The following is a 13,490-nucleotide window of genomic DNA, read 5'->3' as shown; positions in this document are numbered from 1 at the left end:
ATCATTATCCTTTTGCCTTTTCTAGAGTATCATGTAATGGGATCATACAGTGTATAGCCTTTTGAGACTTTTTTTGCTGAGCATAATGCCTTTGAGATTCGTCCAGTTCAATGTGTCTATCAGTAGTTTGTGCCTCTTTATTGCTGAGGAGCACATTCAGTTTGCAGACAAGTGGGTACTTTAGTACAGAATGAATGAGATCTTTTCAGGTACACCTCTCTTTGGGAACGTTTTGTTAATAGGCTGGTTTGAGTTTCTCCTTTTGTGTGATGGTTCTGTAATTGCCTTTCATACAAAATATTGACTCTTTAATCATTTCACTAATTCATGCTGAAATTCTCTCTAGATAATCAAAATTAGTGAGGTTTTACTTTAACTTTTGTTCCCAAAACAGTTGACGAGACTATTGGCATTCAAGGGAAGAAAATACTGGGTTGGCAAGTGGGGAGTTGGCCAATTTAAGGCAGAGCTAATACGTATTTTGCTTGTGTGTAAAAATCTAAAAAGAACAACTTTATGTTTCAGATTCCTGAAAACCCAACACTAATACAAATCCAAAACAAGAGCACATGAAAACACTTGAAGGTAATAAATTAGGTGATTTGCGGTCCAGACAAGCATGTGAGCTGCTAGAGGTAGTGATGCTTATGAAGTGGCCTCAGCTGCCCTGCCCGTCTCCAGGGCCTCCTGTTCTCCCCTCCCCCAGACTCCCAGTGCCAGAGGCGCCTCCTGCCCTGTTGTTTCATCAAGCTGGGGCTCCTCATGCCATCTTCTGGACTTGAGCAGAAACATAGGCAGCAAAAGGTGGAGTGGCAAGAGTGTGGCATTGGGTCAGGTTCCAACTCCACCGCCTGATAAGAAAGGGATTGCTGTTGCAAGGAATAGAAGTCCCCTCAAGGACTTGCAAGATGGAGTATTGGAAGGGTGCAGGGGAAGTTCAGGGAGTGCAGCCTGGCTGCTTATGCTGAGAAAAGTACCCAGCAGCTGCTCCATTCTCATCTTTGCAAATAGCTTCCTTTAGTCACCTCTGTTTCCTATTTCCTCATAACCTTGACTTTAGTTTGCCATGATGTCTACCTGGCCGCTAACTGTACCTGCCTTAACGGGCCAGGACCTACTATAGTCCTAGTTTCACTTCATTCAGTTTCTCTTGAAAGAATCAGCTTGGTCCAGCTGGGCTGTGGATTGGTTTCTTGTGGATCATGGGGCCACCTTTAGCTCAGTTGTCATTGGACAGGTGGGCTGGCTTTCCTGCCTCAGAAATGACCATCTAGTCTTACTCTTTAACTGAGGCTGTGGTGGGGGCGATTTTAAAGAACTTGGGTGCGGGGCGGTGTTGCTGTGGTCTAGGGGCTGCAGGCTGCAGTGACGCGTCAGTGGTCCCTGCGTGATGGCTGCCTCGGGGTTCTGCTGCCTGCGGTGCTGTAGAGATGCTGGGACGGGCCACATCCCTCTGAAGGAGATGCCGGCCATGCAGCTGGATACGCAGCACATGGGAGCAGATGTTGTCATTGTGAAAAATGGGAGAAGAATATGTGGAGCAGGAGGTTGTTTAGCCAGTGTGCCTTTACATCAAAACAAAAGCTACTTTGAATTCAAAATCCAGTCCACAGGAATCTGGGGTATTGGCGTTGCAACTCAGAAAGTTAACTTGAATCAGATTCCTCTTGGCCAAGATGTGCACAGTCTGGTGATGAGAAATGATGGGGCCCTGTACCACAACAACGAGGAGAAAAATAGGCTGCCAGCAAACAGCCTTCCACAGGAGGGAGACCTAGTGGGTATTACATATGACCAGGTAGAATTAAATGTGTATTTGAATGGAAAAAACATGCCTTGTCCAGCATCAGGCATACGAGGGACAATGTATCCAGTTGTTTATGTTGATGACAGTGCAATTTTGGATTGCCAGTTCAGTGAATTTTATCATATTCCTCCACCTGGTTTTGAAAAAATATCATTTGAACAGCAAATCTTCTGAAGATATTTGTCTTTGAAACTTCTATTTCTGCACTGTTAAAAGTGTTTACCATTTAATAAAGCTTCACCTGACCTATAGATGAAAATATATTCTTAAAAATACGCTTGTTAATGTTGTTTAAGGAGCCATTGTATTCAATATTGTTGACAAAAATAATCCATAACCAATCTGTAAATGAAAATTTGGGTGAGTTTATTCTGAGCTGAAATCTGAGGACCATGGCCCAGGGCCTTTGGGAAGAAAGGGCACCAAAGAACTGAGGTGTACAGAGTGGTTATATACCCCCCAAAGAGGGTGCTTTACCAATGATTGAAATGTCCCTCCCACAATAGTCACAAGATTGCCCTGTCGGCACAGCGCTTGATGGACACAGCAGGTAGTGGGTCTGCTATCTTGGTGGGCGTAGCAGGAGGCAAGTCTGTTGTCTCGAGCTGGGCGGTCACAGGTGAGCGCAGCAATCAGTTTCTAGCCTAAGGAAAGATGCTTAATCCTTAAGGAGACGCCAATGTTGGGAGGGGGAGGGAGGTTGCACCTTTATCTCAAGAGCCTTTGCTCTTGCCATAGGGAATCTCTAAAGCAGATATACAATGCATGCTCAACGGCCTCGGTCAGGCCCTTTTGGAAAGACAAGGTCAGGCCGAATTAGGTTTATACCACATGGCTTCCTCATATTCTCCAATATATCCTATTGCTTGCCATTTTTATTTGTCAATATACAGCCCAGAAATTGTGATTTAAAATACTTATGTTTTGTGTTATGAAATCAGCATTTTGGGCAGTTATTTAATTCTTATTTAAATAATATAACTATGGGTTTGATTAACAATATTAAGTGGAAATATGTGTGTCGGTATTTAAAAGAGAATCTTTCTTAAGATAAAATATTTTTTTGGATAGAGATGTAGAGTTGGGTGGGCTTTTTGTCATTCTTAAGTTTAAACCCCATTAACTATATTAAGCCTGCAGTTCAATAATTTTGTGTCTCAGTGTCCTTTTTTATATAAAGTAAAACAAAGTGACAGAAATTTATATTATTGTCAGCTCAGTTTTTGGCGATTTATTTACTATAAAATGTACCATTAAACTTTACATTGCTTCTTTTGCTAGTGTGTCATTGCTTTTGATTCGCTTTGTGAAAGAAGATAGGCGTTTTAGTAGTTGTCAGAGCATTGTGTTGAGGACCATCATACTGTGTCACTTCGATCCCGGAGCAGGCAGTGGTTGCCTGGTGACGCAGTGGACACGGGCAGATGTGCAGAGTGGCACGATGCTTTAAACTTCAACGTAAATGAGATTATTCTTTTAAGCAATGAAATGTGTGTTTTGCTGTAAGGAATAATAAAATACTAGTAATTAAGGAGTATTCGGTACTATAGTAAACACCTGTTTTTCCTGTTTTGTTAATAATGCAGTAAATTCACTTCAGCCCTGACTATTTCAGAAGTTCAGAGATCAGTGATCCTCTCCATGACCCTGAGCCTTTGCCGAGTTTTCGGTAAGAATCACTGTCCTTGAGTTAACACCCTGCTAGCCTGAACTAATCACTGTACACATCTTTGGTACAGTCCCCTTTTCAAATGAGCCTGCCACGGCTGCGTATGTGTCACGCAACAAGGAGCAGTAGGTTGTACTACGAAAACATGGCCTTAGAATGGAAGGACACCTGTAGTTTTGCTGTCTAATCCCATTCTCTCCTCAGGCAAGTTCCTCGGTCTCTCTGAGCCTAGGTTCCCTGTTTATAAAAGGGATAATCATGCTTGCTCGATAAGATTCTGTAACTAGTTAAATAACATAATATATGTAAAACACCTTAATCATCACGGGCGCTTAATAAATGTGTATTCCTCATTGACGCTAAAGCAGTGATTTTCAGCATCACCTGGAACTCGTTAGAAATAGTCGTTCTCAGGCCCACCCCAGACACACTGAATAGAAACCGCTGGGGATGGTGCCCAGGAGATGTGGTTGCACAAGCACTGCAGGTGATTCTGATAACAGGCTAACGTTGGAGGACCGCTGATCAGGAGAGAATTCTTGGAGAATGATTGCCTACTATCAATTTCCTAAGGATTTAAGACAGACTGTTTTTGACCCATGGACAAGAGAATCCTGCACACTTTTTATTTATTGTTTATTTGGTAGACAAAAATGTGACAGTGTGCTTTGAAAACGTACGGATACTTGTGTAACATTTATTTACATAAAACTCAAATGTTACTTCTGAAGTTATATAGAATTGAACTACCTGTATATTATACTTGCATTTTTGTCTGACTTTCTGTCCTAGTAATTTTAATTCATAAAGAGCATACTTGGGAAAGCAAATTAAAATTACTGTTTGCTGTCTTTATAAAATAAAGAAAGAAAGAAAGAATTTGGGCTGGGCAGACATGCTATAGTAATCCATGCAAGAATCCTGTTTATAAAGTCTCGGCCTGAGCTGGAACACTTTTGGTTGAGACCACCAGGCAGCTCGTCATTGCTGCACAGTGGATAATGCATCGTGGGTGGAGTGCTCCAGCAGACACAATTTCTGCTGCTCACTTATCGTGGGCTCCGCCCCAGACCTGCTGCATCAGAAACTCTGGTGGTGGAGTGGGCCCCAGCAGTCTGTGGTTTAACAAGGCTTCCAGGTGAGTCTCCTGTACTCTAATGTTGGAGAACCACTCATCTAAGGCGTGCATTCTTGGGGATGGGGGCGGGGTGTTGCCCCCAACGACAAACATTCATTCTTGGAGGGCAAAAAAAAAAAAAAATCTTTGATATTACAATGGTTTGTGGCTCTCCAAAGCTCAACCCTACCCAACAAGTTTGTTCCTTAGTATTTAATTTGGGAGGGATGATTATTAGGACAAAATGTCTAAAAAGGCTCCTTCAATTGGCGATAATGACAAAACATTTGCAAAACACTGATCTAGGGTGGGATACTTAGAAGTGGAACTCCTGGCTGGACCAGAAGCACGAACTCAGTGTCCGTAGGTGACGTGCAGCTGTTTTCCGAAATGGCTGTGCACACTCACCAGCAGAAGCAGAGAATTTTTGTTGCTCCACATCTTTGTCAACACTTGGTATTGCCCAGCCTTTTCATGGTTGCAGATCTGTTTTCTATGAAATAATATCTCATTTTAAAGCCTATTTTCTAATCGTTGCTAGTATATAGAAATGTCATCTGTTATATATTAATCTCGTGTCTGTTAACCTTGCTAAATACTCCTATTAATTCTATAATCCGTTGGTAGTTCCTTTTGCTTTTTAATTTTTTTAATGTTCTATGCCGTAGGGACTGAATCATGTGCAGGGTCGAGCCCAGTGCTGTAATCTATGAATGAGGTGAATTACTGATGCAGATTTTCTTATGTTCAATCACCTAGGATAAATCCAATTAGGCCAAAGCTATTTCCTGTAAGCAAATAAGTTTTTCTTCAATACTGTGAAAATAAGTTTTATGACATCTTATAAATAAATTCTTGTTATAATAGTAAAAGATACAGAAAGGAATTAAGTTTTTAGAAGGAAGAACAATATCGCTAGAGCTTATCTGCAAATGTATCTAGTTTTGGGGTGGTTCATGTTAATGTATTATTTTCAGTTGATTTTGAGAAAAGATAATTATTGCAAATAGATATTATACACACTTAGTCCTACTTGTGAAGAGTGATGTTTTTCTGGAGAAGATATTGGAAGCTATGGCCGTCACCTGTTTTCGTAAATAGAAAGTTTTACTGGAACACAGCCACACCCATTCATGTTGTCCATGGCTGATTTTGGGCTATAACTGCTGAGGGGAGCGGTCACCCCCAAAGCCTAAAGTAGTTTCCCTCTGGCCTTTGCAGAAAACGTTTGCCAGCCCTGTTCTAGAGAATATAATTTAAATGTCTCATACCTTTTAAAAAATTATTTTATCTAGATTGGCATTAGCAATGCTCCTTGGTGGGCAGAATTTAGGAACACCCAGACCATTTACTGGTATCTTAATAGATGCTCCAGTGCCCAGGTTCCGAGGGAGCCTGGCTCTAACCTCGTGAAGCAGGCTCACAACAGACTTATAGTATGCTTGTAAAAAACATAGTGCTAACAGTTAGGAAAAGTGAATGCTTTTAGCTATTTCTCTTTTAGCTTTCCATGGGTTAGGAGTATCCCAAATATCTTTATAGTCTGAACTTAATCTCTCAGACTAGCAACTGTGGCCACTTGACCTGAATTCTGATTTTTAGAGCAGTTATTTAAAAAATGCTCCGCAGAGCCACTGACAGCCGCTGTCAGCATATTGTCTTTTGGGATTAGCAGGACAAACCTGGACAGGCGCTTCACAGCCCCACAAATGCAACTTTGCAAAAGGAAATGCACCAAGACCTCGTCGCCTTTGGCTGGGCCCTTGGTTCTTTTATGCTCTGTGGACCCACACCATAACTTTCTTGGTGCCCAGATCTCCATTCTCCAAAACAGCTAGATTGTGGAAATATGCTGTGGCATTGGTCTTGCCACTTGCCTTTTCTTTCTTCTTCCTTGCGACAGATCTCTTTTTTTGGAGCAGGTACGATCTCTTCTATTACTTTCTGGCTGTCTGCTGCTGTCATTTCCCCATAGGGCACCATCTGTGAATTCTGTCTTTGGTCCGAGAATTCACTCATATCTTCATGAAGTAACCTTCTTTGTCTTTCTTTTGCTCTGTTGGAGTGCACACTGAGGGAGAGCCTGGTGGCATCCCATTGCTTACTCGGTGGTGGGCTTTGTCCTGTTCTCAGAGGTTCCTTCTTCAGGTCCTCCCAGGCTGAGGAAGGTCAAGGGCTCCTATGGGAGGTGTCGGTCCGTGCCCCGCATCCTGGTTTCATCATAGATGCCTTATTGATCGTGTGTAACTCCTCCCAAACAGCTAGCACAGTGAGCAGAGAAACCAGCCCCTTACAGTGACTTGAATTAACTTTAGATACCCTATTGAATTCAGTTTGTTAATACTGGTTTAAGTTTTTTGTCGTATGTTCATGAATTACTGTTACTTACCTATTTTTCCTATCCTTGGCTATTTTTTATGTTTTTCCTTAAAAAGTTATGCTATACTCATAGACCAGGTTGGAGAATACAGGCATACCTCATTTTATTGTGCTTTGCAGATACTGTGGTTTTTACAGTTTGAAGGTTGGTGCAACCCTGCATCAAGCAAGTCCATTGACGCCATTTTTCCAACAGCATTTGCTCACTTCGTGTCTGTGTGTCATATTTTGATAATTCTTGCAATATTTAAAACTTTTTCATTATTATTATATTCATTATGATGATCTGTGATCAGTGATCTTTGATGTTACTATAATTGTTTTGGGGCACTACTAACTGTGCCCATATGAGATGGCGAACTTAATTGATAAATGTTGTGTGTGTTCTGACTGCTCCATCAACCAGGTGTTCCCCCATCTCTCTCCCTCCCCTTGGGCCTCCCTATTCCCTGAGACACAACGATATTGAAATTATGTCAGTAACCCTACGGTGGCCTCTAAGTGTTAAGTGAAAGGAAGAGTCGCATGTCTCTCACTTTAAATCAAAAGCTAGAAGTGATTAAGCTTAGTGAGGAGGGCATGGTGAAAGCTGAGATAGGCTGAAAGCTAGACCTCTTGTGCCAGTTAGCCAAGCTGTGCATGCAAAGGCAAAGTTCTTGAAGGAAATTAAAAGTGCCACTCCAGTGAACACACAAATGATAAGAAAGCGAAACAGCCTTGTTGCTGATATGGAGAAGTTTTTGTGGTCTGGATAGAAGATCACACCAGCCACAACATTCCTTTAAGCCAAAGCCTGATGGAGAGCAAGGCCCTAACACTCTCCAATTCTATGAAGGCTGAGAGAGGGGAGGAAGCTGCAGAAGAAAAGTTTGGAGCCAGCACAGGTTGGCTGATGAGGTTTAAGGAAGGAAGCCGTCTCCATAACAAAAATGCCAGGTGAAGCAGCAAGTGCTGATGTAGAAGCTGCAGCAAGTTCTCCAGAAGATCTAGTGAAGATAATTTGTGAAGGTGGTTACATTAAACAACAAATTTCACTGTAAACGAAACAGCCTTATAGTGGAAGAAGATGCCGTCTAGGACTTTCATAGCTAGAGAAGAGAAGTCAATGCCTGGCTTCAAAGCCTCAAAGGACAGGCTGACCCTCTTATTAGGGGCTAATGCAGCTGGTGACTTTCAGTTGAAGCCAATGCTCATTTACCATTCTGAAAATTATAGGGTGCTTAAGAGTTATGCTAGCTCTCTATCTGTGCTCTATAAATGGAATAACAAAGCCTGGATGACAGCACATCTGTTTACAACATGGTTTACTGAATGTGTTAAGCCCACTGTTGAGACCTACTGCTCACAAGAAAATTCCTTTCAAAATATTTCTGCTCATTGACAATGCTCCTGGTCATCCGAGAGCTCTGATGGAGATATACAATGAGATTAATGTTGTTTTCATGTCTGCTAACACAACATCCATTCTGCAGCCCATGGATCAAGGAATAAATTTGACTTCCAAGTCTTATTATTTAAGAAATACATTTCATAAGGCTGTAGCTACCAAAGTGATTCCTCTGATGGATCTGGGCAAAGCAAACTGAAAACCTTCTGGAAAGGATTCACTATTCTAGATGCCATTAAGAACATATGTGATTCATGGGAAGATGTCAAATATCAACGTTAACAGGACTTTGGAAGAAGCTGATTCCAACCCTCGTGGGTAATTTTGAGGGGTTCAAGATTTCAGTAGAGGAAATAACTGCAGATGTGGTGGAAATAGCAAGAGAAATAGAATTAGAAGTGGAGCCTGAAGATGTGACTGAAATGCTGCCATCTTATCATGAAACTTTAATGTGAGGAATTGCTTCTTATGGATGGGCAAAGAAAGTAGTTTCTTGAGATGGAATCTATTCCTGGCTGGTAGAGATGCTATGAAGATTGTTGAAATGACAACAAAGGGTTTAGAATATCATGTAAACTTTGTTGATGAAGCAGCGGCAGGGGTTGAGAAGACTGACTGCAGTTTTGAAAGAAGTTCTACTGTGGGTAAAATGCTAGCAAACAGCCTCACAAGCTACAGAGAAATTGTTCCTGAAAGGAAGAGTCAAGGGATGCGGCAAACTTCATTGTTGTCTTATTTTAAGAAATTGACACAGCCACCCAACCTTCAGCAACCACCACCCCGATGAGTCAGCAGCCATCAAAATTGAGGCAAGACCCTCCATCAGCAAAAAGATTATGACTCACCGAAGGCTTAGGTTTTTTAGCAATAAAGTATTTTTTAATTAAGGTATGTACGTTGTTTTTCTTTAGATATAATGCTATTGCACAGTTAGTAGACTACAGTATAGTGTAAGCCTAAATTTTATATGCATTGGGAAACCAAAAAATTTGTGTGGCTTGCTTAAGTGCAGTGGTCTGGAACTGAACCCACATTACCTTCAAGGTGTGCCCGTATTCTCTCTTTTTCTGTTCTCTGGAAGGCTTTCCTTGGAATGTTCGTAGAACTTGCCTCTAAAGCCACGTGGGCCTGGTGTGTTCAGGATGGGAGGGTTTTAAACTACTGATTTCATGTTTTAATGCTCATAGGGGAGTTTAGTCTTTCTGTTTTTTCATGAGTCAGTTTTGGTGGGTTGTATTATCCTAGGAATGTGTCCTTTTCATCTGTTTTCAAATGTATTGCCATTAAGTTATTTATAGTATTCTCTTACCTTTTCAATTTTTGCTACATCTATAGTGACATCTCTATTTTAATTCCTAATATGCTTTATGTATTGTGTCTTCTTTCTTTCTTACTTTAGCAACTCTTGAATTTTGAAAAAATTCTTTATGTTGTACCTTTGTTTCCTATTTCATTAATTTCTATTCTTCTGTTCTCCTTCTCTGTGTTTTCTTTGGGCTTATTCTGTTCTTTTTTTAGTCTTTTAAATTCTGATGCTTGGCTTGTTAATGTTTAACCTTTCTTGTTTTCTGCTGTCAGCATTTATGGTTAAAATGGTCTCATGCTACTGCCAATTTGTCCAGTTCACTGTGCCATGGCCTCATGGGTGGAACATTCTCACCGCTTCGAGCTTTGATGTACTTTTTTTTTCACCCCCACTGTTTACTCTGAATTGTGGTTTCCATGGATCTATTCCCATGATCTCTTTTTCCAGGATTAATTATCCTCAGGTAACAAGGTCTTCCTGGATATTTAAATCTATCTGAGGGACAGCAACTTTATTCTGATTTTGGATAGTGCGTATCTGGAATATGCCTTAATCTTCCAAGTGTCCTTAGGTGTAGAGACAGTCTGTGGAGTCAGTGAAAGTAATTTTGTGAAGATGCCAGAAAGAAGAAGAAGGGGCACCCAGAGGTCTTGATTCTTGACTCAGTTCTGCCACCAGCTACCTTGGTACTGTGCGTTGGTCTAAGTGGGCTCTTGGGTCGACAGGCTCCCCATGAGCTCATGAGAGGCAGCGTTGGGCAGTTGTTACCAACAAAAGGGAGCCAAGCCCCATGTTCTCTGTGTTTTTAACCTTTCTTGACCCTGTCAGCTGCGCTGTCTGTAAAATAGGTAGAATTTTACAGGTGGGACGAGATCATTGCTAGGGTTCCTACTAACTAGTCCATGTTACGGGGCATGATTTCCTTGGACTTTGTGTTGTGGTTATGAGTGGAGAGTCCATTTGAGTGCAACCAGCTTATTGCCTCAGCCCCTTTTCCTAATTAGGTTGTTATATTCTTATTACAATTAATTAATATTCTTATTAAAAAGTCAGTTCTTTGGCTTTGGGAATTGATGTTACAAGACAGGTTTTAATCGACCACCCTGAAGGTGTGATTAGCATTTAGAAAAGGCTGGTGAAGTGCTTTTGTTTCTTCTCCCTGCCCCTCAGGTTTTATTTTGAAATAATTTTAGATTTACAGAAGAGTTGCAAAAATAGTGCAGAGAGTTCCTATTATATACGTTTTACTCACCTTCCCCTTGTGTTGACGTCTTAGATACCACGATACAGTGATCAAAAGTGAGAAATTAACATTGGTTAATTTTCCAGCAATGTCCTTCTTCTCTGGTTCTCTGGTAGGATCTGATCCAGGGTTCAGGGCTCTTTAGTCTCCTCTTCCAATCTGTGACCATTTCTTGGTTTTCTTTGTCTTTCATGATCTGGACGTTTTTGAAGAGTGGTGGTCAGGAGATTTGTGGAATATCCCTTATTGTGGGTTTGTCTGATGTTTTTCATGATTAAACTGGGCTTACGGGTTTGAGGGAAGTGACATGCCCTTCTCACAGGGTCACATCATACGTGGAGTTCATGGTATCAACATTACTGTTGGGAATGTTCACCGTCATCACTCAAGGGGATGTCTGCCACGTCCCTCCGCTGTAAAGTTACTGTTTTTCCCTTTTCATGCTTGATTTTATCTTTTTAATACAATTCATTTTATCTTTTTAAAATCGGTTTTATTGAAGTATAATTTTATGTCCCATAAATGTTTCCAGTTGTAAGTGTCCCATTCAATGATTTTTAGTAAATTTAGAGAGTTGAGTAACCATAACCACAATCCAGTTTTGGGATCTTTCCATCACTCTAAACAGTTGCCTGTTTGCTGTCAGTCTCTGTTCCCTCCCAGCTCTAGGCAACCACTAGTCTGCTCTCGGTCTCTATCACTTTGCCCTTCTGGACTTTTCATGTAAACGGAATGATACAATACATGGTATTTGCATATGGCTTCTTTTACTGAGCTGGGTGTTTTTGAGGTTCATCCAAATGGTAGCGATTTTAGCATTTCATTTCTTTTCCTTGCTGAGTAGTGTTCCATGGTATGAATGTACCACATTTTGTTTATGCATTTGCCAGCATGCTTTCCAGTTTTTGGCTATCATGAATAATGCTGCTATAAGCATTCACATCCATGTCTTTGTATGGACATAGGTTTTCATTTCTCTTGAGTGGGTTCCCAGGAGCAGAGTTGCTGGCTCATTTGGTAAGCATATGTTTAACTTTTTAAGAAACTGCCAAATTATTTGACAAAGTGGCTGTCCCATTATGCATTCCCATCAGCAATATATGAGGGTTTCAATTTCTCCACATTCTGTCAACACTTACTTTTGCTGGTCTTTTTTTTGATTGTAGCCATTCTGGTAGGTCAAAAGTAGCATTTCATTGTGCTTTTAACTCGGCTATCTTTTCACTGATTATTAACCATTTGTGTGTCTTCTTTGGAGAAATGTCTGTTCGGATTATCTGTCCTTTTTTAATTGGTTGTTTGATTTCATTTTATTGAATTGTAAGAGTTCTTTATATATTCTGGGTGTGTCTTTTATAAAAAATGTGATTTGAAAACATTTTTTACAGTCTTTGGCTTGTCTCTTCATTTTCAATTTTGATCAAGTCAGATTTGTCAATTGATTGTGCTTTTGTTCTTGAACCTAAGGACTCTTTGCCTAACCCAAGATTGTGAAGATTTTCTTCTGTGTTTTCTCCTCAAATCTTTATAGTTGTAACTCTCACATTTGTGTCTGGATCCATCTTGAATTAATTTTTGTATATGATGTTAGGTAAGAGTCCAACTTCATTTAAGAAAATACCTAATACATTAAAAAAATTAATAGACTTTATTTTTTAGAGGAGTATTAGGTTTATAGAAATATTGAGCAGAAAGTACAGAGTCCCCAAATCTCCCTCCCCCTACACAGACACACAATTTCATGTCTTATTAACATATCACTTTAGTGTGGTACGTTTGTTACAATTCATAAAGCAGTATTGATACAGATCTTGGTAGGCTAGGGCCACCAGAACGAAATACCGCAGCCTGGGTGGCTTAAACAGCAGAAGTTAGTTCTCTCAGTTCTGGAGCCTGGAAGTCCAGGATCAAGGTGTTGGCAAGTTTGCTTTCTTCTGAGGCCTCTCTCCTTGGCTTGCAGGTGGCTGTCTTCTCCCTGTGTCCTCACATAGTCTTTCTTTGTGTGTGTGCACCCTGGTGTCTCTCTGTGTGTCCAGATTTCTTCTTCTTCTTCTTACAAGGACACCAGTCAGATTGGATTGAGGCCACCCCAACAGCCCCATTTTAACTTCATCACCTGTTTAAATGCTCTATCTCCAAATACAGTCATGTTCTCAGGTACTGGGGCTTTGGGCTTCAACGTACGAATTTTGGGAAGATAGAATTCAGTCCATAAAAATACATTATTATTAACTAAAGCCCATAGTTTACATTAGGGTTCGTTCTTTTTATTTACATTCTGTGGGTTTTGACCAATGTATAATGACATGTATCGACCATTATGGCATCATATAGAATAGCTTCACCCCCTAAAAATCCCCCATGCTCCCCCTGTTCATCCCTCCCTCACCACTACCTTTTGGCAACCACTATCTTTTTACTGCCTCCGTAGTTTTGCCTTTTCCGGAATGTCATATAGTTGAAATCGTATGTATGTAGGCTTTTCCAATTGGCTTCTTTTACTTAGTAAGATACCCTTAAGCTTTCTCCATGTCTTTTTGTGGCTTGATAGCTCATTTCATTTTAGCACTGAATAATATTCC

At 40.7% G+C, this 13,490-nt stretch overlaps 1 protein-coding gene and 1 pseudogene across 13 annotated transcripts in view; both read left to right on the top strand.

Annotated features, from left to right (window-relative positions):
• Positions 1-13,490, top strand: part of FAM169B (Protein) — a 210,582-nt gene that overhangs the window by 55,962 nt on the left and 141,130 nt on the right. The gene's annotated exons all lie outside the window — the stretch shown is intronic.
• LOC103542053 (SPRY domain-containing protein 7 pseudogene) lies at positions 1,267-2,070 on the top strand (annotated as a pseudogene).

Source organism: Equus przewalskii, chromosome 1, assembly GCF_037783145.1.
Source record: "Equus przewalskii isolate Varuska chromosome 1, EquPr2, whole genome shotgun sequence".
In the NCBI taxonomy this organism is placed as follows: Eukaryota; Metazoa; Chordata; class Mammalia; order Perissodactyla; family Equidae; genus Equus; species Equus przewalskii.
This window is presented reverse-complemented; position numbering and strand designations above follow the sequence as displayed.